The following is a 27306-nucleotide window of genomic DNA, read 5'->3' as shown; positions in this document are numbered from 1 at the left end:
GATACTGTCTTAGAAAAGTGACAGCAGTGTTGGTAAGGAGAAAACAATTCATAAAAAAAAATACGAAGTCAAAACCCCTCTAACATTTCAGTTTCTATGTGTAGTGTGGAAGTGTGTGTGTAGCTATCCTAACATTTCTGTCTCCTTGTCCTGAATGTCAAATAGAGGGTTTATAAATAACTGAAGTGATAAACTCCCACTTTCTCGTATGTCCTTTGGCCACGCCTTCTGCCAGCTCTCCCGTACACTGTTTATTGTCTCTGGGGAAATCTCAACAGCTTTGGTTTCTAAAAGCGCATACACTTCACAAAGTAGTTCTCCACCACGGGCAAAGGCACCAGGGCCGTTTGGCAAGGTCTGGAGACAATTTTCAATTTTCGCAACTGGAAGTGCTACTGACATCTGGTGAGTGGAGGCCGGGGATGCTGCTAAACATCCTACAGTGAGCAGGACAGCCCCCCCAACAAGGAAGTAACAATAGTGCCGAAGGTAAGAAACTTAGCACTTGAGTGATAGTGACAACTCTGTGCGAGGACAACATAAGTGGGAGGAAAAACCGTAAGACACCTGACCTCTCCTCGGCCACAGTCTGGAAAATGATTCATTTGGGTGGGAAAGGAGAAAGAGTGGATGGTAGAAGCAAGGTGAACAGAGGTAGCCTTGGGATCCCAAAGAGAAATGTAGTCCCTCCACCTTCATTCTGTGCCTCCCAGGTTGGGGCCTCAGGAAGACAGGGCATGGCTATGTATTCTGTGTAGGCAGATGGGACAATAAAGAAATGATGATTCCTCTCCTGTGCGGGCTGATGACTGAAGACCAGAAGAGATGATGGATATCTTAGCAGAGACACTTGTACTTCGTACTTTTTTCATGCCCCGAGAGCATAGATACACCCCTGGAAAAAAGGGGTAGCTCACACTGACCAGCCAGGTAGGGGAGACTGAACAATGGAATACATTTGAATTTTTTTTTTTTTATAAGTGTAAAACTTGCACATCACACACTGTGGCCTGGGGCTAGTATGTGCTGTACGTGGAAGTTCTATCCTGAATTACTCAGACAGATTGTAAATATATTTACATAAGTCTATCTCGACTAATTCAATTAAAAGCAATACTCCTTTTTGTTTGATTGCATTGAATTAGAACAGGTTATTACTAAACTTTCAACATGATATCAGTGTTTGATTCTGTAATTCCCACCCCTTCTATCACCAAGAGTACTTTAGAATTTTGCTCTTTGTTTATGTATCAGGCCCAGTGACACAACTGAGGACAGTTTGGTAGGTTTAAAACCAGGACTAACTTAGAATAAACTAGCTGGTGGTCCAAACCCATCTCAAATGTTCAATTGCTATAATCTTAAGGAGAATTTAGTTTCTAAAAAAAAAAATATCTGGTGCAAAATGGATAGTTTTGGGGTATTTGATCTGGCTCGTCTTTAAAAAAAAAAAAAAAAAGGAAAGAGACACACAATTATGTATGACAGTTCTATTGATTTGAATCCCCACCCAGAAACCTAGAAAATTCACCCAACCATTCATCAAGAATTCTGGACACCATTATCAAAGGAAAAGGACATGTGTTGGCAGAGGACTCACCATCATCTGCTGCCAGCCCGGCAACAATCTAATGTTTGCATACCGACCCGAAGCCAGAGGAAGGCTTTGTTCCTACAGGACATCCACTACATTGTCCCCTCCGGTGCAAGCTGCTCTTCTCCTCCTTCCAGTGGCCAATCAATTTATTTGCTTTCTCCAGATCATTTGGTGTCCTTATCTCTCATCAGAGACTCGATGTTACAAAGAGAACCTGGAAATTCTCTTCCTCAGGGAAAGCAGTTATTTATTAGGCAATCCTTAATATTCTATTCATCTGCCATGGTAGCGTGTTGACCTGGAGGTAACTGACACTGACACCCACTCTATTTTCCTTCCAACAAACCTACATCTGGATTGGATATCCATCCCCAGAGCATCACTGCTTGGAGCAAACTCTTCATTTACGTTGATAATGCCTCCATTTACTTCTTGAGACTCTGGGACACATTATACAAATTGAATAAATAAACACATTACCCTGACATAAAGTCATGTCATGGAGTCCAGAAATAACAAGTTCAGTCAGAGCTCAAATCTACATAAAAGCATTTCTAATGTACAAGTCAATCTCCTCTCCACTGATTATATTTTGTCTTCCTACACAATCTGGAATTACTGGAAATATGCCATTTTTTCTTCCTCTATTGGGTTATCTAGAAGTTGCTTTACTGTTTATTCTGGAACCTCATTCCTATTTTTGACATGTAGAAGGGAAAGAGATTAGTGATTCCAGGTCTGCATAGAACTTTCTCTAGCATTACCCTTGACCCTTACTGAAATCTTCTACCCAATCAGGAGTCACCATTATTTTATAAAAGTGATATCATTGTAAAATGTCATTCGTAAAGGAAGAGAAATTTAGGAGGGACTTAAATAGATGATCAGGAGAAATGCCATGGCTTAAAAGAAGAGATATGTTCAACAGAGGCTTCACAATTATCTCCATGTTTATGAAAGTTTATTACAATTAAGACACTTATATTATTCTTCTTCTATGAAGAAAACACCTGGGGGATGGGAGAAAGCCAAATTTATCAGTAAGGGAAAACAATACCGTAGTAAAGATTGTAGGCAGCTTGATGCCATGGAAGAATAGGAAACAGAACCATCTGGGAAGGTATGTCTTCTCTGACAGGTTTCAAGATGACTCCCTTCTTGGTAGTTGACACTTTTCTGGGTCATTGAATAAGAAAGATCCCCTGAATGGAACTTCCTTGTTCACTAGCCTTCAGGCCCCATTAGAGGTGGGCATTTAGAGAGGGTGTCCTTTTTGGACCTTCACATCTTTTGTAGCCTGCCTCTTGCTGGTACTGGTTTAAGGGCAAGCAAATGCTTTGGGGATTGAACAGAATTTTGAGTCTTCAGCAATCTAATTTCTTCAAAAATCTAATGGGCTTCCAGTTTATTTGCTTCTGGTCAGTTGTATGTAGTTGTATGTGTTAATAGCCACAGACAGAAGTCTTGTAGAGTCAGAGTTTTAAGACCAAAGACACACAGGTCTTTTACTTATCGACTCTGGGCTCTGCCCATCCCCCTTCTCTCATGTTTCAGGCTGGCTCTCTTAAAGCCTTTTGAAACAAAGAACTGGGGTGGGAGACCGCACTCTTCATCTGATCTTTGCCACTGAGCTGGCTCTCATTGTCTGGCAGAGACCGCTTAACTGCAGGTGCTTGGGAAAGACTCAGAGACACCATCTTATCTTCTGCCAAGTCTGCCCTATTTGCAGCCTTAGCTTAGAACTGCTTCAGTATGGGGTACAATAGCAATTAGTTTTTTCAGTCCCATAAAGCCCAAACTGCTGGCTGTTTAGTACAGCAGTTAGGAACTTAAACTTTGAATCCAGATGGCCTACTTCAATTAGGGTCCTCACTTGTAAGGTGTGCAACTGGCAAGTTACTTAACTTCTTCAGATCTCATTTGTAAAATGGGTCTAAAACCACTCTGGACTTCATTGTTGGAGGCTTGATTTACTTAGAATATATAAAGCACTTGAATGGTGCCTGGCACACGGTAGGCACCATGTATGGGTAGTTAGTATTACTTACTAATTTAAGATTGCTTAAATTAGTTGATGCTTGGTCAACTTGTATTGCAGGATGCTGTTGGCTACCAGACTGACTAGCTCACACCTCAGTTTACTTCTTTTGTAGACTTTGCTGAAGAAGCGAGCAGTAGCAAACATAAGATAATGTATTGAATCTTTCCTATAATTTCCCCTAATGCTACAGCAATAGCAATCACTCTGCTTTCCAAGACGTCATAGTAATTGTTTCATCAAATGTGTTGCCACAGCATAACAAGAGCCTTTTTGGCTGTCTCAGCCATTAGTATCTACATTTTAGGTTTTGTCGTGGCCAACACTCTACTTTGAGACATCAAGTCCTGGTTTCATTAGGATTTATATTTGTCTGCCCCTCATAGAGATCTTAAATGCCTAAAGCATAAACACACGAAATCTTCATTTCTTTTTGCATTAAAGTCTGGATTGAGGTGAGTCAGGGATGGTATGGCGATTCCATAGTCAGATCTGTAGCACCTGTTGCATCCTGTGTTCCATGCCGCCATCGCTGCAGTGCTTCCTTATCCTCAACATTCAAGATGAGTAGCCAGCCCTCACACCCATCTCCAAGCAGCAAAAGGGAAGACGGAGGATATGTTCTGGAAGCTGAATGTACATATCCAGAACTTGTCACAGGGCCACACCCAGCAAGGGAGATTGGAACACGTGGTGTTGCCTCTAGTGTCAGTATGTCAAGCCCCAAATCAGGGTTTGTATTATCACAGGAGAGAATGAGAACAAACCCTGTGGAGACAAACAGAAGCCTCTGCCATATTTACTGAAAAAATTTGTTTATCTAGCTTAACACATTGTCTATTAAAAAAAAAATGCACAGCAATGTGACCTGTTCATTTAATTTCTCTTTACTCCCTACTATAAGAAAATGTAAAAACAGTGGGTAATTACATATTCAATAAGAAAGTAAAACCCAATAGCTTGTATCAAATGACAATTCTTTCCTGGAATAGCTTATGCTTTTCCCTTAAGAGATAATTGCATTTCCTAAAATTGGAATTAACTTGCATTTGTATTTTTTGCAAATAAGTACCAAACTACTTGCATGTTTGTGTAACATAGGGTTGGTAGAGGTTTTATTTACAGAAATAAAACACCTATTTTAGCCCCTATATGTTTCCCAAACTTGCATACAGCAAAATTATATTTTAGAAGGTTTAATGACCAAAATATATGGGTTGAAATGAAAGACAGGATATCCTACTCTATATGAGCATTTAGAGGGACTGAGAAAGACTGAACATCTTCCGTTAATTTTTGTTTACTTTTTCTCTTTCAGTTTACCTTCATGAGGCAAAGAGATAATTGAATAAGCAAAAAAACAATGTTTGGGGTTTTATAACTGCCACAAAACTTCAAATTTTAAAAAAATGACAATGAGCTAAAGAAAAAAAAGCAATCTATAAATGGCTTTTCTTTCTTCATTAACCAACATTTCTGTATCTGAGCCTAAGCTTTTTTTTTTTTTTCTTTCTTTCTTTTTTGGTTGGTTGGTTTTGTTTGGTTTTGTTTTGGGTGATGTTCAGCATTTTGTGTCCTGATAGGAATTTTAATGAATGTAAAACAAAAGCACTGGTACCAAGCTGAGCCCAGTGGATGAATCAGGTAGGCGTGTGTATTCACAGCACTGATTACTGACAATTTTCTTGTGCCATTGTGGTCCAAATGTCGGTCAATCAGACATGTCACCAGAAAGGCATATTTTTTAAAAGATCCTGGACATTTAAAAGAACATGGATATTGCAGGGATGGAATTGAAACAAAATTTACAAGCCCAGTAAGCAACTCTGAAACATTCTGCAGAATTCCTGCCTGAGAAAGCATCTGCTTTGGACAGTAAATTTTAGACACGCCACTAGAGATAAAATGCTTCCCTGAAGCCATGAGGCATTAACCATTTCCTTTTGCAGTCAATCCAGTTCATAAATAGAGTAACAGCTACTTTATTTTTCCCCTTCATCTTTAGAATTCTAATGTGGGCAACAGGTATCCAGAGTTTATCAGTGTAACACACTTTACAACAACAAAAAAAAGAATTCCTGTAAGTTCCCACAGGGCAGAAAAGAGACACGATCCATTTGGACTGCTTGATGTTTATGTCCTACTTAACCTTGCCCAGAAAGGATTCAAGGCAATTTACTTAAACTTTTGGTTTAACTCACAGCCCCTACCCCCATCTTAAGGGGACTTCAATATTTGAGTAACTTTTTTCCAGGTCTCATTTTTGCAAAGTCTAAAACTGGGATAAAACCTCCTTAGCCTATGCTTTACAATTCTTCAAAGGTTCAGGGGCGACTGGGTGGCTCAGTCGGTTAAGCGTCCAACTTCAGCTCAGGTCATGATCTCACGGTTCATGGGATTGAGCCCTGCGTCGGGCTCTGTGCTGACAGCTTGGAGCCTGGAGCCTGGAGCCTGCTTCGGATTCTGTGTCTCCCTCTCTCTCTGTTCCTCCTCTGCTCTCACACTGTCTCTCTCTCTCTCAAAAATAAAGATTAAAAAAAAATTTAAATTCTTCAAAGGTTCAGTTAAGTGTCAGATTCTTAATTTTGGCTCAGGTCATGATCTCATGGTTTGTGAGTTCAAGCCCTGCTTCAGGCTCTGTGCTGGCAGCACAGGGGGAGCCTGCCTGGGATTCTGTCTCCCTCTCTCTCTGCCTCTCCCCCACTTGCTCTCTGTCTCTCTTTCCAAATAACAATAATATTAAAAAAAAATTCTTCAAAGTTTCTCCAGCATCCACAGTCAAGGTCTTTAACATGGCATACAACCCTTTTGGGCCCTCGCCTCTTTCTGTCACCAAAGTTTCACATTTGCCCAGATGGCATATGACTTAGCCAGACACAATTTAATTAAACTACTTTGAAAGACATTTTAATGGAAAGAAAGCACATCCACATGAAAATAAAGTGTAGGGGTGCCTGGGTGGCTCAGTCGGTTTGGCGTCTGACTTCGGCTCAGGTCATGATCTTGCGGTTCATGAGTTCAAGCCCCTAGTCAGGCTCTGTGCTGACAGCTCAGAGCCTGGGGCCTGCTTAGGATTCTGTGTCTTCCTCTTTCTCTGCCCCTCCCCGACTCATTCATTCTCTCTCTCTCTCTCTCTCTCTCTCTCTCTCTCTCTCTCTCTCTCAAAAATAAATAAAAACATTAAAAAAAATAAGAAAAGGAAAATAAAGTTTAAATGATGAACAAATGGGCTTTTTAAGGTATTGGCTAATTGTGCATTGTTTTGCTACTCTTGGTGTGTACAAAGTATTTGTGTCAATTCTTGGAACCATTAGTGCTTTTTAATTTATAATTCATTTTGTCTTACACTGCCATACAGCAAAAATTTATAATAGCATAAATGTCTGTCAAATGGTAGTTTGCTGAAATTAATTATAGTAGGTTATAATGTAGCACACATTGTATGATCCAATTTTACCAAAAAATAGTAGTATGTAATATATAGAAATCATATAAAAGGATATGGAAAATATTCTGCAAGATATTAATAGCAGTTATCTTTGAATAGGTGGGATTATTGTATGCTTTGTGTTTACCCTATTGTTTTGTTTTCTGCAATAATTCATTGCTTTTTTTTAATAAGAAAAAAATTAAGAAAAAAACAATAATGAAAGAAGCTACCTTTGAATGAGTGTGAGCTTAGTGTATTCTAGGCACTGTGGCAATTTTTTTTAATCGTCTGTTTTAATTCTTAATAATTGTGTAAAGCAGATGTTACGAATCCATCTCATAAATGCAAAAATAGGAACTTGGAGATGCTAAGCTCAAATTCAAGGCCATACTATGACGATTTCCAGAGGGGAACTGCACGTAGACCAACCATATTCCTAAGGAGTCATTACACTTCTTGCCACTGATGGATATTTAGGTTGTGCTTTCAACCATTACAAACAGCACAGGGGAGAAATAAATAGCTGGCAATTAATTCAATGTTTTAAAAAGCAAAATTAAAATTAAAAAGCCATTTTACAAATCAGTAATCCTTAAAGCTAGGTGAGGGACCACTTCATAGTGTGCCAAAATGAACAACCTTTGAGGAAAAAAAAAAAAAGTGACCAGAAACATTCATTTCAACAACAAAAGAATTTTAAGCTAACTATTATACCAATCAGCTTTTTAAAAAATTTATAACCAAAGAACTCCAGAGACAAATTTTCAAGAGTCCTGTGGTTCCCAACAGCATGTACTTAGCACCCTCACCACTCAGACCAAACACTCTCTATACATAGGCAAAAATTATTTGAATCTTGACCTTGCCCATGCTCTGGAATTCTCTTTCCACTGCTTAGTAATGCTTGTTAATTCTTCAAGGTTCTGACTCTTCTCTCCCAACAGGCTTCCATTTCCATCCTGAAGATGAGATAAGGGCAATTTCACTGTTCTCCCACATAATAGCCAATATGGCAGATCAAATGGCCAAGCCAATTATGGCCTTGGCCAATCAAAACAGATCCAGCTATGCAAGAATACCAGTGCACAACAGCTAAATACCTATCGCCACAAAGATCACATTATGTATATCTCTTCAATAGGTACCCACGCTCCTTGAGGACTGAGGCTATTGATTTTTAATTTTATGTCATAGTGCATATTGGCTGTGCTGGAGCCAAATTAAGACAGCAAAAGCTTGGAAAACTCCTTACCTGTCACACAGTATGTGGTGATTCACAGAAACACTAGTCTGATTACATGCCTGATTTCCCTGGAGTGCCAAAATGTCACGTGCAAGGGTATGGAGCTTTTTCACAATTAGTGTTTGATATATGCAGACATATATGGTAAAGGGATGGAGGTGGGGAGCAGGAGCCAGACTTTACTAAAAGGCTGTGGGGACCTTAACGGTAAAAGCACCATGTTAGTTCTGTTGGGCAGGGCCTCGCCCCTCAGTGTGGCCTACATTTGCCAGTAGTTCCAGGTCCAAGTGAGATGGCTCAGGACCAATTTCCCATTCAACATTCTTCAAACCACTCCAGAATATCTACACACTAGATAGAAGAAAGGTGTTTTAAAAATAAAATAAGGATATCACCAGGGCCTGAGCATTTCTCTGTGGGATTCACCCCTCCCTTCTAACAGGTACTGACGTGAGAACAGTAGACATGTCCTTCAGCCTGGGGAGAAAGAGTGTCACCAAAATTCAAAGTCAGATACCTAAGTGTTCCAGGAGGGTGTGGGAATCCCATTTCTCAAGATTGTGGATGGATAGGACATCACAGGGATGTTACACTATGTTTCAATAGCTGCCATAACAAATTACCACAAACTTGGTGGCTTAAAACGACACATATTTATGATCCTACAGTTCTGTAGGCCAGAAGTCTGACATGAGTCTCACCATGCTAAAATCAAGGTGTCAACAGTGCTGTGTCCCTGCTGAAGACTCTAGTAAATTACCTGTCACTCTGACTTTTCCAGCTTCTAGAGGCCACCCATGTGCCATGGATGGTGGCCCCTTCTAAAGCCAGCAATGATGTGTCAAGCCCTTCTTACCTCATGGTCACTTCAGGACCCCTGTGATTATATTAGGCCCCCCTGGATAATCCAGAATAATCTCCTTATTTTAAGGTCACTTGATTGGGAACCTTAATTCAATCTGTAACCCAAATTGCTTTTTGCCATGCAACATAACATATTCATAAGTTCTGGGGGATTAGATCGTGGACATCTTGGTGGGGGGTGGGGTGGCTATTATCCTTTCTACAACACATGACAAAACACCATATTCCCAAAAAGGTAAAAGCAATACAGCATGGAGTAGAGATATACGGATGGGCCTTTTCCCATCATAGGCTCAGAGTTCAAAGAAGAAAACTCCCCATTTAGGTGACCTTATAGAAAACAAAATGCATTTAGTCTATAGCATACAGTCTACAGTGAGTGATTCATGATTATATAAGTTAAATAACTAACTTCAAATTAGCTTTGCTTTACTGTCTAATTTTATAAGTGGTTCCTTGAGAACCAAAAACTGTATTAAGATTTGCCAGTGAGCAAAATCATGAGCAGGGAAGCAGTTCCTTGGGTTCATTATAGGATCCTGACCAAGCCACCTTTCTACACTTCAATTTATAATTACCCACTCTTTTTCTAATCTCCCAGGAATGTTGCAAAGAGAAATTAATTATAACAAATATGGTTGCTTCTAATTATAATAAAATATTGAAGTTAAGATTGAGAAAAAGGCACAAGTAAATGTTTTTATAGGGCTCAACTTCCCTTTTCTGTTTTAAAAAACCCAGTTTTCTATACTTAGGTTTGAATTTGTTGCATTAATTCAATCCAAACCAACAAGCTTGCCTAGTAGTCAGCTTTGGGCAATCTCCTTTGCGAACATTTAACATGTCAAATGTTTCTATATAAAATCAACAGTACTTAACATAATTCCAGGTCAAAAGAATGTTGGATATTGCTTCTATTCATCTTTTCTCTACTATTGTCAATAAAATCTGTGTATTTGTTTAGTGGATCTGTTTGGGACCCACTTGTGGTAGAAGTTAGGAATGTAAAGATAAAGAAGTTGCAGCTCTTTCCCTCTGCTGTATGTCAAGAGGTGAAGGTTACCAGATGCTGTACGTAAAGAAAGGCAGAGCAGGGAGGTTGACAGGTTGTGCAATAAAAGTTGATCATGGACGTGCAGCTGAACATGATCATTTAAGTCACAATGTGGGCAAACTGTGTGCCACTGGTGGCAGTGCAGAGGCTCAGAGGAAGCGGGGAGAGGCAGACAGGAGAAAGGGGGGTGGGGTCAGAGATGCCTCAGAGGCAAAAAATCACTGGGGTTAAGAGCATGAGCTTTCTACTCAAGTAGACCCAGGTTGTTTGAAATCCTACGTCTGCTAAGTCATAGTATCTCTGTATATCTCAGTGTCCTTTTCTTTTAAAATAGGAGCCTTAATAGTAATTCCTGATGGATTTATTGCAAGGAACAATGATATAATGCACGTGTAGTGCTTAACACAGGTGCCTAGCACTGAGCAAATCTTCAGTGACAATTGGCTGCCTTTAGAAGACATGGTCAATATAGGGGGAATAGGAAGAAGGAGAGGGAGAGGAAGAAGAGAAGGAAGGCAAACAGGGCAGAACAAGAGGAAGGGAGGGAAAGGATATTCTGGGGCATATGTCCTGGATGAGAGATAGCTCATGGTAAGTCACAGGGCTGAGTTTCCCGAGCAAAGCTTCAGGCATCAGGGAAAAGTAAACCAGGGAAGAAAGAGAGTGCCAGCCTCTCATATGGAGACTTGAGTTGATACTAAGAAGGAAACCAAGACTGCATCCACTTAAAGCTCTAAAACGAATCCAGCTACAAAATGCCAGGGAGAGCAGTGACCTGGAAGAACCTCAACACACCTGGAAGCCCCAGGCAGATCCCAAATAGTCATCAAGGGAAATTTGAGAGAAACTCATAAACCCAGGGTGTCTCCTAGAGCACAAACTCTTCAACCGAGAGAAGGGCAACCTGAGGGATGGCGAATGCTTAAATATTTTGCCTGTATTGTGCCCTTTGGTTTGGGAATCCGAGTTAGACTCACTTTGCAGGGAACAATCACAGGGAAATGGTAATAACAGTCCTAGGAAAATGAGATTTCACCTCAAGGAGCTCACAATAGAATGTGGAAAAGATGAACACGCAAACAAAACTATCTACAGTGTACCCAACCATAAGACAAGCATATACCAAGTGTCTGAGGGAAGAGCATGATCAGTTCTGTCTGGGGGAGACAGGGAAGGCTTGCCAGAGTATCAAACTCTGGGGGCGCCTGGGCAGCTCAGTTGGTTAAGCGACCGACTCTTGATTTTGGCTCAGGTCATGATCTCCTGGTTCCTGAGATCAATCCCCACATCGGGCTCCTCATTGGCAGCACAGAGCCTGCTTGGGATTCTCCCTTTCTCTCCTTCCGCTGCCCCTCCCCCTGCTCTCACACTCTCACAAAATAAATAAATGAACTTAAAAAAGAGTGTCAAACTGGCGTCAGACTTCAGAGGATAAATTCACCAGGAGAGCAGAGGGAAGCGACATTCTAAGCAGGGGGACAGCATACAAAGTCATGCAGATCTGAAAGTGGACGGCAACTTTAGGACACCAGATGTAGTGGTTATAACATCAAGGGTATATGGATCAATAGTGAAGGGAAGGAAAGCAATGGAGATGGGAATGAAAGGAAAGCCTTGGTAGTTTCGTGATGTGTTTCCACGTGTCATGTGTATCAATAAATCAGTTTTTATTGATTTTTATTGTTCGGTGTGTAATAGGTCACAGTAATTATATCATCTTATATATATTTATATATTAATTTACTGTTTACAGAGTATGTCCTTCTTATTTAATTCTCACAGCAGAACAGGAAGATAGGTTTTGTCATCTTTGGTTTTGCAAATGAGGACAAAGTCTCAAAGGACGTTAAGTTGTATGCCTGGGGTTGCCGCGCTTTGACTGAAACCAGCTGCCTTGGTATTCATTCATATTCAGCAAACATGTACTGAGTTCCTACTCTACTGCCAAATGCTCTGATAGATGCTGGGAATACAAAGAATGCTCAAATGAATACACAGAAAGAAGGGAGAAACTAGTACATAAACAATGAATTAAAATATAATGAAGTAAAAATTACTATAAGGATGTGCATGAGATTGTTACCCAGAATATGCACAGAAGGGCACAGGAGGAGCTGCCCGGAACAGGTGCCTCCTGAGCTGTTGAGTAGGTGCGTAGGGGGTGGAAGAGATAAAGGCTGTTCCAGGCATGGGAACTGCATGTGCAAAGACACAGGAACCCTAGAGAGGATTACATGAAACCAAACCAGGAAACGTTCAGGGAGGATGGCCTTAGGTTGCAGATGAAAGACAGAGGAGCCAGATCAAAAACAGTCTTTGCAAGTCTATGCTCAGGGGTGTGAATTTTCATGCTGTAAATGGCTAGGATCCACTGGAGGGTTTTAATTGTGTGAGCGACAAGATCGGATTTGTTATTCAAAAAGCACACTCCGGCAGCAGTTCAGTGGGTGGAATGGAAAGTGGTTACCCTGGGGACGAGCAGACCCATTAGGAAGCTGTGACAATCATCCAGGAGAGAGAAAATGAGGATAGTAGTTGGAGGAATGAGCAGATTCAAAGACGTTTTGGAAGCAGAACTGATGGTCAGGAGAGATTCACTGGATACAAACACTGAACAAAAGGAACAATCAAGAATGACGGTCAGATTTCTGGCTTGGACATCTAGGTGAATAGTAAATCATTAATCAAGATGTAGCATACTAAAGAAGTAGCAGATTTGCAGAATATTATGCGTACATATGGAATGAGCTGAATTTGAGGTGCCTCTGGGACTCCCAGGTGAATATACCATATGTGGTTAATATATTTAGAATTCAGAAGAGAGATTATATCTAAAGATTTAAGAGTAATTGTGAAATACTCTGTTGTTGAAGTTTTGACAATCTCCAAAGCTACAAGATCTGGGTACCATTGCTTCTACCCAATTCATTTGCACCATCTCTGAAGGAGGTACTAGCTCAAGCTTTGTTCCAAAGTACAAATTAGCATAGCAGCTCAGTAAACAATGTCTCTGAGCTTCTGGAAAGAAAGATGTTCAGTCACCATAAGGCTCAGAATTAATGAAAAGTCACAGAAATAATAGCTCTATTCTCCAGTTGCTTTTGAACCTCAAATTACTCTTTGGCAACAAGGTAAGAATTTACAGAAACTGCTGAAAAGATCTTCTGGTAAATAGAGCAGCAAAAAGAGTTTGTTTGTAATATTTGTTCTAAACAATATATGTGGTTAAATTTTGAAATTGCTAGTTCACATTCCTGACCTGAATTCCTTTTCTAATTGGAAAGTCAATTTTGATTTTGATTGTAGGGTATAATTCCTTTAGAAAAATCTCCTGTGAAGTTAGTTCCTTCTCATTATGTTTTTTTTAACCAGATAAAATTACAAGAATTAAATGATATGTGCTATGTAATGAATGCAGTTTGCCTATGCTTTAATGAGAAAACAGTTCCTGGAGGGAAAATATTTTTGCTCAGTTATGGGCAAACACCGACAACATCAATTGAAAACCCAATGAAAACTGTTATTTGTTTCAGGTTGGATAGAAATGACCATAATGTAAGGCCAGAGCATTATTGTTATTAATGCTTGGAAAAACACTAATAATCAATAATTCGTCTGCTAATTGTGATAGATATGAAACAATCAATCCCATTGTTTTTCCTTTCCCATCCCCATACTTCCTAGTTGGGTCACAGTGGGAAGAGGAAGGGATTCATTTGTCACAGTATATGTTTTGTCACCAGCGTGAATATCAAACCTCTCTGTAGTGTTTGAGAGAAAGGAAGGAAACTAAACAGGGGCTTGGCATATTTAATCTTCTCAAAGTTTTCAAGTAAATCTGTTCTATGAATACACAGAGCTAATAAATTTAAGACCATTGAAACAATAATACAAAACTATTCAGGAGTAATTATGACATGATAAATGTTCCATAAGTATTTGATAGTATTATTACTAATTAGATCTCCATTTTTTACCTGAGGAACCTCATACTCAGGGAGGTTAAATATTTATCCAAAGTGATATAGCTAGTAAGGGATGGGTTCTGATTTGGAAGCCAGGTTTCCTGGCCTCCAGAACTTATGCCTTTTCCATTATTCTATACTGCCACTTAGTGACAAGTACATTTAGTCCCTATTGAAAATAATACTCCCTTATAGTCTATTCTCATGGAGATACTCCTGAAGTTGGTAGATGAAAAAAACTTGACTTCTAACCCTTGAGAGCTGATATCAAATAATCTTTCAACTTACCTGTGCCCTAATGTTCTCATTTGGAAATGAGAGATGTCATTACTGCCCTTCTTTATCAATACACTATGCAGGATAGTATATTACAGTTTCTATATTGTAGCATCCATATACATTATCTCATTTGGTTTCAAAACAGAGCTAATAAAAACTAACAGAAAGCACGTGGAATTTCCAGTTTCACTAAGGGAATACAATTCTTTGAGGGTCAGTTTTTTCACTTATAAAACTAGAGGTGAATTCTCTCGGGGTCTTTTAACATTCTTATAAAATGATGTTGCATATGGATTATTCCTAAGTTTAGATGTAGAAAAAGCTCAGAGAAGATCAATGATTTCCCCTAAGAATGTTCAACAAATAAATTATGAAATCCTAGGACTTGGGTTTTTGACTCCTCATGTAAGTCCCTTTCTACTCCATTGAACTACATATTTATTCTGATAGGCAAAGAAACCATAATGATGCTTGATATGAGTGATAATTTGACTCATCAGATGATTGTTTTTGCTTTTAGGTAGATTGATAAACTTCAAGGTAATTAGCATCTATAGTTGCTAAGCTGAGATCTGAGTGACATTGGTGACCTGCCAAAAGAAACAGTTGGCACCAGATTTTGTGAGTTGCCTTTCATCAGCAAGCTTCACTTTAAAACACTGAAGTCCACCCCGCCTGTACCTGAATTTCCCTCTTGAAACAAGTAACTCGTGCCATCTTTCTCTTGAATTGGCTGGCACTGCTGTGATATCAGTTATCACATGATATTCCAAAAGGCAATTGTGATCTCTGGCATCAACGCATTGGCAATCCACTTGGAGAAAATGCAGTTTGATGTTAAGCGCCTGGCAGTTTTTATCGTAGCTGGAATGAACAGAGGGTCCTTAAGTCACCCGGAATACCACTGAGTACTCTGTAATGCTACTCAATGTCAAAACTAGGTGAGAAGTCCCAAAACCTCAGGTTTCACAAAAGCAGAGTTTCAATTATCAAAGCTGGCTAGAATTGGGGAATCATCCAAATTAACCACTATATTTTATAAATGAAGAAATCTGTCACCATTTGTCTGGGCAAAGAAAAAAGGGATTGGAGCTAGAGTCTTCACTGGCTAATTTGTTCTGGGAACCATAGAAGTTAAACGGATGCTGGACAGACACCAACTATACGAGAGACATCATGCATTTTCTAAATATGTTGGTGTTCCTCCATATAAATCCAGACTATTTTGGTATTGCTTCATAAGCAAGTATTCCAACTTAGAAATGTTGAAAACCAATAGAGAAGTAACAGAATGCAGCAGCTCCTCCTTTCCTTTCTTCCTCTCACTATGTCTGCATCAGGTACTTCTCTGATACAGTCTTCACACTGTCATAATTGACTATGACCTTCCAAAAAAAGTCAACAAAGCAACTCACAGCCTACCTGCTGTAGTCCGTGTATAATTCACATGCTGAAATCCTACTCCCCAATGTGATGATATCAGGAGGTGGGGCTTTGGGGAGATAAGAATGAAGCCCTAATGAATGGAGTTAGTGCCCTAACAGAAGAGAACCCCGAGAGCTCCCTCACCCCTTCTGCCATGTGACCACAAAGAGAGAAGACGGCCATCTATATGAGCAAGGAAGTGGGCTCTCACCAGACACCAAATCTGCCAGTGCCTTGATTTTGGACTTGCCAGCCTCCAGAACTGTGAGGAATAAATTTCTGCTGTGTAAGCCACAGGCTCTATGGAATTTGTTATAGCAACCTGAGTGGACTAAGACACTATCCAGGTTTTTCTGATAGTGTTTTCTCCCCTCTTTCCACCCTGACAGTACATCTTTCTCAGTTGCCCTGTGTCACTATCACCAGGCTGCTTTTGACTTAAATAATGGCAAGAGTGCAAGGGCTTTTGGGACAATTAATATATTCTCTATTGGATCTGTTTCAAAGACAGAATAGCAATTGTCTTAGAGAACAAAATGGCACAATCATCAAAGTTATGCAGTGGAGGCTTTTCTATCTCCAGCTCAGAAGCCTTCCCTGCCCAGCTACACTTAGTCACCCTGGATGCACGCTGCTCCCACAGTGGTCTTCCACTCACAGCTCCAACTGGATGAAAGATGATGGGAAGGGACATTGCTGGTCCAGGGAGTGACTCTTCCAGGGTGAAGAAAAAGAAAGTGGTTCTGAGAGCACTGCCTAAGAAAGATCTAAAGCTGTTTGGTACGGCCAGAAGAATATGATTTTCCTGAGTGACCTGTTGAACCAGTCTTATTACTTTGTAGTCTCAATATATAGAGCTGGAACATAATTCCTTTCCCAGTACCAGGACAAGTGGGTGGGACTGTCTAACTCTCTATCCCTCCTTCTACTCTTCAAACTGCAAGATACTATTTTGTGTGTCTTTTCTTTTTTGAAGGCTGCCCTTGATGCTCAGCATAACCTGAGCTCACCTGGATAAAGGCATGGTTTAGGAGAGGGTACTCGGAGAAACAGTGCCCTGGGTCCAGAGCTTCCAGGACAGGGCCAGGCGGCAAAGCTTAATAAGGAAAGACTCATCTGATATAAATAATTTAAGAGACAGAATTCACAGTGGCCTGAATAGAAAGTGAAAATGCAAGCATGCTGCTTCTCATGGATGGCAAAAAACACTGGCATAAAAAGTCTTGTTTTCTGGTTAATGAATTAAAGAAATAATCACAAATGGGATATAGATCCAAGTGACCACATCATGATTCACTCATTTGTCCATGATGAATAAATTACCTGTTTTATGACTGAGCCATTCCCCAATGTGACATTAAAGTACCAAAAATTGTTAGGGATTGTTCTTTCTAGAGAAAGATGATGCTACTGAGCCACCAACAATGCTCAATGTTTTCAGCAGTGAGAAAAGATTTGCAACATAACAGATGAGAACTATTTGTATGTGCTGATCTATATTTATGAATCAGAGAACATCCCAGGGGAGTTTTAGCTTCACTAGTAGGGGTTTTCAATCCTCATCTCTATCACAGCAATTCCCATACTGTCACACACAAGAAGGAATACACAGGTTTGATGAAACTCAAAAATAACTAGTGTTTGATGCTTCCTCTCCCATCTTTAAAAAAAAAGCCATTTTTGCCATGGCAATCCTTTAAAAAAAGAATTACAATTGCGTTAGAGATAAAATCAGATATTGAAATAGCACACACACACATACATACAACCTATTGTATCAAGATACACAAAGAAAAGGGAAATATTATGACTAATTTTTAAACTAAATATTTTCAAAAAGATTCTCAATATCTCTAGATTGCCATTCTCTAGGTAATAATAAACTGAACAAATACGTGGTATGACAGCAGCAGAAGTGAAATGCATTTTACCAGTAAAATTTTACCCGGGGTGAGGTGGGGGGAGTAAACTGATGTGTCTAAGAGGAAGTATCTTGTGTCTCATCCGCCATAAAGGATAACTACAAAATCTCTATCTAAAAGAAAAAAAGAGAAAAAAACAAACAAAAACACTAAACGTTACAAATGGAAACCAGTGAAGCCAGGACTTGAAGTTTCTAGATCCTGAATCCTTGAAGATTGAGTATTGATTGCAGAGAGAAGGGAAATACTTTGAGGTGAGCCCCACAAGCCCTCGGGGAGTAGGCTAGGTTTTGGCACAGAGCATGGAAGCAAAACAGAAAACAGTGGCATAGGGTTTATAGTGCTCTCACTGCACTGTAGAGATAAAAATCAAAGTTTTAATTGAGGAAATTGGAAAATCTTTGGAAATGAGTGACATGTGTGCAATGTAGGAAGAGTAGTGCTTAAAGAGGAAATTTTAAAGCCTTAAATACATCCACTAGAAGAGGGAGAAAAAAAGCTAAAAATCACACATGTTAAAATATAGTAAAAGGAGATCATGAACAACTTTATATTAATTAACTTCATACGTTAAATTCCTTGAAAAAAGCATTACTTACCAAAATTGATACAAATAAATAAAAAATCTGAATGATGCCATTATCTATGAAAGATATTGATTTCAAAATTAAAAACCTTCACACAAAGAAAACTTTGGGCCCAGATGCTTCAAAAGAGAACTATTCTAAATACTTAAGGAAAACATTATTTCAATCCTGCACAGGCTTTTTAATAGTCTAGATAGAGGGAGTATATTTCCCATCTCATGTTATAAGACCATTGTAATCCTGACAGCAAAACCTGGCAAAGACATAAAAAAAGGAAAATTACCCATCTTTCTTGTGAATAGAGACACAAACATACTAAAGAATATCAAATTAAACCTAACAGTATGGGAAAACATAATATAATTGGAATTAAACTAAGAGTGGGAAGTTGATTTATCACTCAACAATCAATCATTGTCATCTACTACACTGACAGAAATAAGAGAGTAATCATGTAGCCCTTTTAATAAATTCAAATGAATAAATAAAAACATTTACAACCATTCATGACTGAGACAAAACAAAATAAATGCCTCTTAGCAAAACAGAAGTAGGAGGAAATTTCTTTATATGATAGAGAGTATCTTCAAAGAAAACTTATAGTAAATATTAAGCTTGATGAAACTCTGAAAAATTTCTTTCTGAGATAAAGTTATCTTAAGAAATAAGGAGAACCCCATTGCCATTGCCACTTAAGAGTTTCTTGGAAGTCCTGCCAATGCAATAAGGCAAGAAAAATAAATAAAATATATATGCATTGAAGACATGAGAATGTACATAGAAAATCCAAAAGATAAACATTTAGAATCAATAAGTGAATTTATCGAAGTCAGTACATACAAAATACACAAAAATAAATTATACTCATAAGATACCAATAAATTAGAAAATAAAATTAAAAATGATACAATGTTATTTATAATATATCAAAAAATTAAACACATAGGATTATATCTAACAATAGTGTGTAAGAGAGAAAACTATAAAATATTATTGAAAGAAATTTAAAAAGATCTAGATCTATGTCATACATACTATGTCCATGAATTAGACAATAGTATCAGAAAAGTCATTTCTGAGTTTGATCTCCTGCACTCCTAGTTAAAATCTCAACAGGTATTTTTGTGGAGTTTGAGAAGTTGATTTAAATCAATGTGGAAATGTTAAAGACCAAGAATAGCCACGATGACCTTGAAGAAAAGTTAAGTTGGAAGACCTACAACATCAAATAAAGAAATTAAAATTTATAGCTATTGTAATTAAATTTATTATTCATTAAAGGATAGACAATAAATGTATTGAACAAACATTCCAAAAATAGTCTGGAAACAAACCCATATACACAAATACTGCACTGATGAGTAAGGGTTGTCAAATGATAGTTTCTTTTGCTTTTCTTCTTCCCAATAAGTGATATTGTGTGAACTGGAAAACAAATAAAAATAAACCTTGAATCCCACCTCACTATCTTATATCATAAATAAAAATGAATTCCAGATGGAATAGATTTCAATAGGAAAAGTCAAACAATACATTTTCTGGAAAATAATGGAAGAGAAAATATACATGAGCTTAGAATAGGCAAAGACCTTTTAAACAGGACACAAAAATGCTACCCATAAGAAAATGATAGATAAGTTGGACTTCATTAAATTACTAACTGAAACAGCCCCTCCCATGTTTTAGAAGAAGGTAGAATATCCAACTTTTAAAAATCATAACATTAAAAAAATTTAAGAAACCAACATATGGGTAAATTAACGATATCTAATTAGCAAAAATCTTGTCTAAAAAAAATTAAAACCTTAACCATTTCAACAACATGTATTCCCTCAATAGAGATGCAAGAGATAATTACCTGGCTATAAGTCAGTTAATACTGAATCACATGATGTAGTAGTAGGCAAAGAATTGTGTTCCACAGAATGCATTTTAAAATTCAAAGGTGGTTTAAAAAGGTAAAGTTAATCAAAATGTCTGTGAACACCTGGCTTCCTTCTTTTTAGTTAGGCTTTTCTGAAGCACAGTTTTGACAGCATCATAAAAGTGGAACTGAAAGACCATCAGGGAGAAAGCAAGTGAGTGTATGAGACATGCACAGAGGTTCCACCTCAGAGAACTAAGGCTGGAAGGATGTATTCAGTGGTTATAATAGAAGTTTGACTTAGAGCTCGATCTCCTATCATGACCTATAGCTAATAGATTATGTTATTAAACCTGGTGGGAGTGGGGAGACCTAATTCAAGAATAAGAATAGAATAAGAATAATACCCTGCCATCCAGAGGCATGAGATTCAAGTCCATAAATATAAATAAATTAGCTTCAAAAGTAAGACTGCTTAATTTTTAAAAAGAAAACAACCAAAAAACAAACAAAATACCAAAAACTCTCCAAAGGCTTCATGTCCTACCATTATAAAGTAACAAGACTGAGCTCCAAAACGTTGGGTCCGGCCAGCAGGACTGGCTACATAACTTGTGATGCCCATTGCAAAATGAAAATGCAGGGTTCCTTGTTCAAAAATTCTTAAAATTTTTAACACTCAGCAACAGCAAAGCTTTAAACCAAGTACAGGGCCCTGCTAGGCGCTGGGCCCCGAGTGACTGCCCCATGCAGCTGACCCTGTCAGCCAGCAAAGACTGGCCACAAAAATCTAGGTTTTCGTCCACATTTTCCTACAAGGAAAACCACACCATCAGCAGTGTTATCTGAGACAAAGTGTGAAGTTTTGGATTTGATGTGCTTGTCTTAGGTTAAACAGGGGATAGTATCCTTATGCTGAGTCTTCTGTGCTTTTATTCTGAAATAGTTTGCCCATTCAAGGCTGTGATCATCAGAATACATCCCCATTTCTGTCTCCAGTCTTGTGTTCCTTACACTGCCCAGAAAGAAAGCATTGTGTGTGTGGTGGTTTTTTTCATGCCCCAGTAAGCTTTCAAATTGGGCCAATCAGAAATGATATATGCACACATAATATCTAGCTTGCTTTAATCTATCAATTAATATAGAGAGACTATTTAGAATATTTAATACAAAGAACAAAAGAATGCCATTACATGAAAAGTGTAAGAACCAGTTTCAATTGTGTGCTATTCCATTCTGCTTTATCCAGCCACTTTATCTGCATGGATTCCTTCCAAGAGATAAATCTTTCAAACAGGACTTTTTTTTTTTTTTTTGTGAGTTATAGCCCATGTCCTGTCAGGTTGTGTATCAAAACTGCAGGTGAATTTTCACCTCTTGATTCTGCTAAACTGTAAAAGGGCTCACAAGGCAAGAAATCTTAGATCTTTTATTCATTCTAGGCACTGAAAAAATGGTAAAAATATTTTTTCCTGCTAAATACAGAATATGTGTCTCCTGATACACGGCAGGAGCACTAAAAATAGGACCAAGTACACATCTTTGTTTTATCCAAAGGACATAAAATATACATTTAAAGTTACAATTCAGGGTATAGTTTGCTATTTCTTACCATTAAGAAACACATTTCCAAAATCAATATATACTCCTATTTAGGTTTCTTGGAAGGGAAGAATGAAATTGAATATGAGAAAATGTGACTGGTAATGAACAGTAAGAAAGGGATATTTATACTTTATCTTCTGTAGTCCATCCTGTGAAATAAGAATGAAGCCAGGGGACTGATGATAACAATCACATGCTTTTATGAGCTAGGGAACCACCATCTCAGATGGTAGAAACCACTAAGGAAGAGTGCTGACAGCAGCTGACAGAAGCAGAGCACCCTAATGCATAATTTAAGGATAGCTTGTTACAAGAGGAACTTTAGCAAATGTGTACAAGGTGAAGAGTTAGTGCTATGTAATGTAAAATTAGTATCTGCCTTAGTTGGGGTTTCAAAGAGAGCAGAGAGAGGCATTTAGCAAACTCCTTACAGTTTGGATGATTCTATCTCTCATTGCCATCTTTGAAATTGTTTTCACATTGGATATTCCTATCTTACATACCTTTTGTTGTTGTTGTTGGTTTTTGTTTTCCTCAAGATTTTATTTAAGTTCAAATTAGCTAATGTATAGTATAGTATTTGGTTTCAGGAGTAGAATTTGTGCTTACATATAACACCCAGTGCTCATCACAACAAGTGCCCTCCTTAATACACATCACCTAGATAGCCCATCCCCACCCACCTCCCTTCCAGCAACCATCAATTTGTTCTCTATAGTTGAGAGTCTCTTATGGTTTGCCTCCCTCTCTGTTTTTATCTTATCTATTTTTCCTTCCCTTCCTCCATGTTCATCTGTTTTGTTTCTTAGATTCCACATATGAGTGAAATCATATGGTATTTGTCTTTCTCTGACTGACTCATTTTGCTTAGCATAATACACTCTAGTTCCAGTTACGTCATTGCAAATGGCAATATTTCATTCTTTTTGATGGCTGAGTAATATTCCATTGTGCGTATGTATGTGTATGTGTATATGTATATGTATATGTATATGTATGTGTGTATATGTATATGTGTATATGTATGTATGTGTACACACACACACACACCAGAGCTTCTTTATCCATTCATCAGTTGATGGACATTTGGGCTTTTTCCATAATTTGGCTATTGTTGATAATGGTATTACAAATATTGGGGTGCACATGCCCTTCATATTTTTTATACTTTGGATAGATACCTAGTACTATTGCTGGGTCATAGGGTAGTTATACTTTTAGCTTTTTGAGGAAGCTCTATACTGCTTTCCAGAGTGGCTGCACCAGTTTGCATTCCTAACAACAGTGCAAGAGGGTTCCCTTTCTCTGCATCCTTACCAACATCTGTTGTTTCCTGAGTTGTTAATTTTAGCCATTCTGACAGGTTACACACTTTTCTTCCATGCAATTTGAGTTCAGAAAATAAAAGCTTATCTCTACAGGTTTGGGGACCTTCTACTGCATCTTAAGAGTCATTTTCGATTACTGTTTCTTTAACCAACTCTTCCCTTGTGCCCATCTTCTTGGTCTTTCATCTGGAACATTTTAATGACTTGACTGCTCTGGCTCCAGCCTTCTTTCCTTCTGATCCATCACTCAAAAAACTTCTAATTTCTCATTTCAAAATGCATATTTCGGGGCACCTGGGTGGCTCAATCGATTAAGCGTCTGACTTCGGCTCAGGTCACGGTCTCATAGTCTGTGAGTTCAAGCCCCGTGTCAGGCTCTCTGCTGGTGGCTCAGAGCCTGGAGCCTGCTTCAGATTCTGGGTCTCCCTCGCTCTCTGTCCCTCCCCCACTCACACTCTGTCTCTCTCTCTTTCTAAAATAAATAAACATTTAATGTTTTTTTCAAAATGCATATTTCATCATGCCACTCTCTCTTGGCTTACAGGATAAAATCTTGACTCCCCTATAGATTCAGAGTCCAAGGAGCCACAGTGGGGGAGGAAATCTTAGCCAAGTCCATGTACATTTAATTCCCTATGCAACCCTGGTGCACCAAAGGCTAACCTCAGTGCTCACTGATACTCAAAATTATATTGTCTTGCCTTAGATTTAGAGGCTTTTGGCTATACACTCTAACCTTTAGAGATTGCTCAGTGTTTCTTCATCATACCTGGCTCACGACCACCCATGTTCTATTCCAAGGGAACACACTTCCCAGGAAAAAAGATTCTAAGCTGAGCCAAGGACACACTTCCAGGGAGTTTTAAGATGAATACCAGGGTGGTCCTCAGGGAAACGAGATAAAACAGACTACTTGGACTAGTTCAAATTCTAGGTATAAACCAAGGGGCAAAACAGAAGTGCAAAGGTTCACATGTGGTCCAGACCAGACCAGCAAGTTCAGGATTTCGCTGGGATTTGTAGTTAAAGCCCATACAAGTCAACTGTGTGTTTGACTGAAGTGTTCCTTCTGCATATACCACTGGGAATCTAGCACAGATTCCCGTTGATGAATTTGGACATTCAGAATCTGTGCATATCTCTTTCTAACAAGGTCCACTAGCAAGGACTGTCTATATCACATCAGCCTATAGTAGGGGATTTGAACCATTTCCCCTAATTACACCAAATGAATTCAGTGAACAACAGAAGGGTACAACTTAAGATGAGAAATCACATTACCCACAACTGAATTTTATAAGTTTTTTTTCAAAATCATATATTTAATATAGTATTCATGTTAAGGCTGGGCAGAGGATATTGAATCTCTGAAAGATCTTAGCAAATTATGTAAACATCACTTTATTTGCAGTGTAGAGCCAAATATTTCCTATTAATGAAAGATTTCTTTACCAAATTCCCATAATAAAGCTGTTTATGGTATTTTCTAAATGAACTGAGTTACATCAGTCCTCAATGCAACACTGTCGCCTTATAGCTTTAGGGGATTTTTCATATTCCACAAGGGATTTTATTTAAGAACTAGTCTTTTAACAATTATGTCTTTCTTAATATTTTAACAACTTTACAGACCTCTTGGGGTGTCGTGTTACACTGAAGCCTCTTGAAGCTTCACAAAAATGGATATAAAAACTCTCAGAACTATTCCCAGAACCAGATTAATCCTTCATGGGAGACACTTCGATCATGTGACCACACAAAACATCATTTTCTTAGTAGCACATTAGGATTTCTGTATAAATCAATGTCTTCTTTTGTCTTCCTTTTTTTAGATGGAAGAAACTTAAAATGAAAGAAGAAAAGAAAAAGCCCCACCTGTAGCCCTTGGTAGCAATTTAATAGCTGACAAGAAGAGGGCTTCATGACCACAGAGATACTAGTTTTGACATGAAAATACTCCGTCAGAATGCGAACGCTGGTCCAATACATGAACAGATACCGTTTCCCCTGACGCTTTTTGGCGAGACTTCACAAGGAACCTGTTTTCAGCATTTCAGTCACCTAAAACTGAACAAAAAGCTAATGCAGTTGAGGCACCAGAGTTCACAGGGCTGACAAATGGATAAAATGTTCCTTTGCTAGATTAAAAAAAAAAAGCTGTAAAACTGTTTCTGACATCTTTCTATGTGTGCATGCATGCACCACCACCAGGAAATCGAGCTCCGACTTGTTGCTTCTAGAACTCTTTTAATCTCTCCTCCCTCCTTCTGGCATTAGCATGTTTTCCATGACGGCAGTGTGAGTTCTTATAAATGAAGGTGCTGACATCTACACTGGTTTTGGAGCCTTCTTCCCGATGTCTCAATATTTTTGGAAAGCATGATTGCCAAATGCCCTGACCACAGAAATCACAGGATGGACTTGGGATTTAAAAGTCTGACCCAAAATAATTTTAGGTCATGATGAAAGGACTCAGGCCAATCAAAACTCCCTTTCAAAGGTGCTGGCTAAGATCCTAGTTAGGCAGCATGTAGTATCCTAAAGGTGCATAACAAGACCTAAAGAGAACAGGAGGCACAAAGTCTTAGGGATAGGTTTGGAATAGCTAATTCTGTTGAGTTTAAGTCAGTAAATGCAGACGGACCAAGAATAAAATTCTATTCAGTACCGATATGAAAATAAAACTTAATTCCTTAACGATTTATGTAGGAAAGAACAGGCACGGAACATAGTCTGGGAGTCCACCGTGATTAGACTGAGATATCAGGTCAGTCCCTCACATGTGCCATTTGCATTAAGACACAAGAAGTTTCTGGAAAACATAATGAAAATTCATGGAGCTGATAACTGCTGTGATCTCTGAGAACATGAGGGCCACTAAGGTGAACACCCTCGAACAGAAGGTTGAAGTAAGGTCTGTTCACCAACAGATGCCCTGGCTGGCAAGGATCTCATCCTTGAGATAAGAAGAGTTAAGTTTCCTGAGTTCATTCCTGGGCCTGATGGTGTAGCACTCTACAAATACACTCTGTCCCAGGCCCTTAGGGAATCTGCCCCAAATGGTTCTAGGTAATGGTTTATAAATGGTAAGAACACAGTGGCTTTGGCATAAGAAAAGGCTTAGAAAGAGCAGTATTCTCGTCATGGCAAAGAAGAGAATTTGTAAAGAGAAATGCTGTGCCCAGAGTGGAGTGACAAGGGTACCAACAGCAATGGCAGTGACCTCAATGTCCCTGGTATCTGTGCCACTCCTGTGCTTTACCAGCGGTGTAGAAACCACCCAACAAGGCCCCTGAGTGGCACTGATGGTAGGCAAAAGGAACCCTGGGGACAAATATCTCCAGTGTAGTTCTAGGGACCATTGGATAATAGATCAATAGCAGATGGTCCTTGGGAACAGAATGGCTCTGAAGAAGGGATGAGTATGAAGAAGGACAAGTAACCACATCTGAGGGTAGAAGTAATCCCACTGCCTCTGGTGCTTAAATGACTTGAGTAGATTTTTTTACTTCATTTCAGAGCCAACGTAGTGAAGTTGGGCAAGAAAGACATGGGAAGGAAATAGTTAGCATCCTAAAACCACACCACTGGAAGTTTTAAAATATGGTTTCCTCAGAAAATTAATGCAAAAATGTAGATTTCTCTAGCTATCATAAAAACTTGAATTTATCTTTGGCTATAATTTATAAATCTCTAATGTGTTTTTCAGACTCAAGAAGGGGTTCCATTTTGTTTAAAAAAATGTATCCCATTTGGTCTAATCAACAATCAAGACATTGAACAAGTAAACACTTGGGTCTATCTATGTTGTAAATGTTCACCTTAGGCATCTCAAGTCCATTATCTCCATCTTTCCCTCAAGACCATCTCCTCTTCCTATGCCCTACACTGCAGAGGCTATCACCACAATTACCTAGATGGCCCAAGCAAACAAAGTAGACAGTCTTGATTCCTGTTTCTCCTTTCATTCATTTATTCGTTCATTCACGTAATCCTTCTTTCACCCAATAAATATTTTGGAATACCATGTATGTGCAGGGTACTCTAATTAGTGACTAGATAAACAACTCAGAGCACAGCCCTGTAACTATGGCACCTTCCACAA

General features: G+C 38.8%; 2 long non-coding RNA genes across 2 annotated transcripts; both read left to right on the top strand.

The window, feature by feature from the left end:
* Positions 1-295: 295 nt before the first annotated feature.
* On the top strand, positions 296-25369 carry LOC123599139. Its single transcript, XR_006712998.1, has 2 exons — positions 296-489; positions 25034-25369. It is a non-coding gene; the product is annotated as an uncharacterized LOC123599139 (long non-coding RNA).
* On the top strand, positions 12611-18456 carry LOC123599138. Its single transcript, XR_006712997.1, has 2 exons — positions 12611-13357; positions 14991-18456. It is a non-coding gene; the product is annotated as an uncharacterized LOC123599138 (long non-coding RNA).
* Positions 25370-27306: the final 1937 nt, after the last annotated feature.

This window comes from Leopardus geoffroyi, chromosome A1, assembly GCF_018350155.1.
Source record: "Leopardus geoffroyi isolate Oge1 chromosome A1, O.geoffroyi_Oge1_pat1.0, whole genome shotgun sequence".
Classification (NCBI taxonomy): Eukaryota; Metazoa; Chordata; class Mammalia; order Carnivora; family Felidae; genus Leopardus; species Leopardus geoffroyi.
The sequence above is the reverse complement of the archived record's forward strand: the minus strand, read 5'-3'. Positions and strand labels throughout refer to the sequence as shown.